The sequence below is a fragment of the Austrofundulus limnaeus genome, unplaced genomic scaffold, assembly GCF_001266775.1.
Source record: "Austrofundulus limnaeus strain Quisiro unplaced genomic scaffold, Austrofundulus_limnaeus-1.0 Scaffold11, whole genome shotgun sequence".
In the NCBI taxonomy this organism is placed as follows: Eukaryota; Metazoa; Chordata; class Actinopteri; order Cyprinodontiformes; family Rivulidae; genus Austrofundulus; species Austrofundulus limnaeus.
This window is the reverse complement of record NW_013952413.1, coordinates 957,998-960,474: the sequence shown is the minus strand read 5'-3', so window position 1 is coordinate 960,474 and position 2,477 is coordinate 957,998. Positions and strand designations below refer to the sequence as shown.

General features: G+C 40.6%; 1 protein-coding gene across 3 annotated transcripts in view; it reads left to right on the top strand.

Annotated features, from left to right (window-relative positions):
- Positions 1-1,306: 1,306 nt before the first annotated feature.
- Positions 1,307-2,477, top strand: part of lingo2 (leucine rich repeat and Ig domain containing 2) — a 196,220-nt gene continuing 195,049 nt past the window's right edge. The window contains exons 1-2 of one of the 3 annotated variants that reach the window (XM_014001960.1): positions 1,307-1,901; positions 1,985-2,056. The gene's annotated coding sequence lies outside the window, so the exon portion shown is untranslated. Of the gene's footprint in view, positions 2,057-2,477 lie in introns of all 3 variants that reach the window. The other 2 variants (XM_014001961.1, XM_014001958.1) reach the window with 2 other exon arrangements.

The following is a 2,477-nucleotide window of genomic DNA, read 5'->3' as shown; positions in this document are numbered from 1 at the left end:
TCAGGGTCACCATCGCCTGAAAATAGGACCAATATACAGCTTAATTTGTATTCTGTCCACATGCCCTTTTTTATACCCAACAAAGAGGTTAAAATGTTTATTTTTGTCATTGCAAACAAAMTGAACATGTCAGAGGTTACATATTACACATCACAGAAAGCAAACAGTATCGTGATCTCAGTGAACGTCAATATAAAGCCGCTAAGAGGAACAGAATACCAGGAGGCAGATAATAACGATAAGTGAAAGTTTATTTACAATATTCACAGTATAGGGATCCAGATCTGCAAGACGAAGGTTTTGGGATGAGTAATGGTACCRAATGGTATGAGATGCTCCAGCATTGACCAGATCGTCCGAAGAACATTTTAAAGTTTGAGAGCTCATCACCCGAATCTGCAGCGGCTGGATCCCGACTCCACCCACAGATCATTTAAGGGCTGCAGGACCTGCAAAAAACGTTGGAACACCTACAGACATTTACAGTGAATACAAGTTTAGCAGAATATTTGCTGTTTTAGATTTATTAACACAAATGTTATTTGCAGCAGGTGTGAAGTTAAAGTGTTTTAGTGTTATAGTTTGGGATGAATTGTGAATGCCAGTAATGCATTTGCAGTAAATGTGTGTAGGATGCTGAGATTCAGATTTAGTGGGAGGACTATATAGATGTGCTTTTTATTCGAAATTTTAATTTGCGTTTGTCGTTTAGACTATTTGCCATTATGCGGTTCAACTTGTCTAATAAAGACTGCTTATGAAAATTAAACGAGAACATAATTTATGGCTTTTTTGGAGTAGCTAATTATGTAATTTTGCACCTGCTACTGCACATGCATTGTCCTTGTTACTATGCAGTGTGTTGCTCTTTGCTATTTTCGTCTTCCTCTTCAGTCATTCTTGACAGTTGGCCAGCATCAACTAGCTACTGAACTGACTCCACTAAACAGAAAAGTTATGAAAAAGAGGAGATGCAAAACAGATTTCGCCCTGAAGATATTTAGTAATCATGTTATCAGGTTAAAGGAGATTAGATTGCCTCTCTGCTCCATGCACCTTACCATGCTGTTGCTCCTTCTCTTCATATCTTCTTAATTTTACATATTTATCAGGCATTATTTGTTTCTCCCAGGAGTATGGGCGGTGAACCTTCCTGTCTGACAYGGCTGGAAATGGCACAGCAGTAATTGTGAAAAAGCCAGAGCGAGAGAAGTGCATATCTCAGTGTGTGTATAAAGGCAAGGAGAGAAGGAGAGAGGAAAGGGAAAGGGTGGGGAGGTGCAGTGTGAAGGCAGGGAGGGTAAAGGCAAAGGAGAGGAAGAGAGAAAGAGACACACAGCAGGAGAACAAGCAGCTCGCCTCATTCCGCTGCTTTCTCAGCATCCATTCTGTGAGATCCTATTCCGGAGAGGAGCGCGCTACACAACACGCAAATTGGAAAGGAAGAGAGGATAAAATCCATTGATGAGGGTGGATATGGTGGGAAATACTGCATAATCAGGGCTCAGCGGCAGCCACTGTCACCTCTTACAGTTTGGTGGCGGTGTATGAAAGTTTCCATCTTCTGGGGGGACACCCTCCCCTTGATGTGGGGATGAACAGCAGAGGCTGAATTTTACTCTGAAGGCAGGTGAAGAGCTGTGAGGACCAGCTGGATTCACTTGCAATGGAGCTGGTAGTGCGCACTTGAAGAGATCATACAATTTTTTTCTCTCTTTTTTTTTCTCTCTTCTCCTCTTACTCAGTCTCTCATGCACATTTTCCAGTAGACTACATGAAATTATTTCACTGAACCGAGGAGGAATATCTGGGGAGATCAACCCAAAAAGACATCATCTTTTACCAGGAAAGTAAAAGGGAATGGATTATGTACAAAATCACTGAAGGACACCTTGTTCAAAGTAAGTAAGTTTTAATCAGGAGCGGCTCTGAATTGGGTTGTGTTTCTGAGAGACTTGGAGGATTTTTGGCTTTTTTTCATTAGTGTGAAGCAGCATAGAGCTTTGTTCGTGACAGCATTTCTTGTGGACTATACGGATTTGGAAGGCATTTCAAGGTAAGCAATCGTAACTGTTTTTTTCCCTTTTGTAGTTGATTTTTCAAGTCAGATTAGTGAGCTACAAATCCCAGAACAAACAGAGGTACAAAAAAAAAACATATATTCCATTCAGTTAGTTTTACAGAAGGTGCAAAGTTGGAAATATGTCTTTTTAAAAACGCCAACGTTTCATGGCTTACAGAGAACATGATTGGTTTTTTGATTGCYACTGGCAGGCTACTCCCCTCTGCAGGGAAAAATGTATCTATGTGTATCTGCATACTTGTGCTTGTGTTTGCTGAGAAAGGAGATGCCTGTCTGCAAAGTAATTCATCTCTTTCCTCTCGTGGTACATGGTTATCACCAGGGGAGGTTACTAGTGGAAGAGGCAAAATTGCAGTCGTTGTTTGTCCTGTTTTTTTTTTTTTTTTTTTTTTTA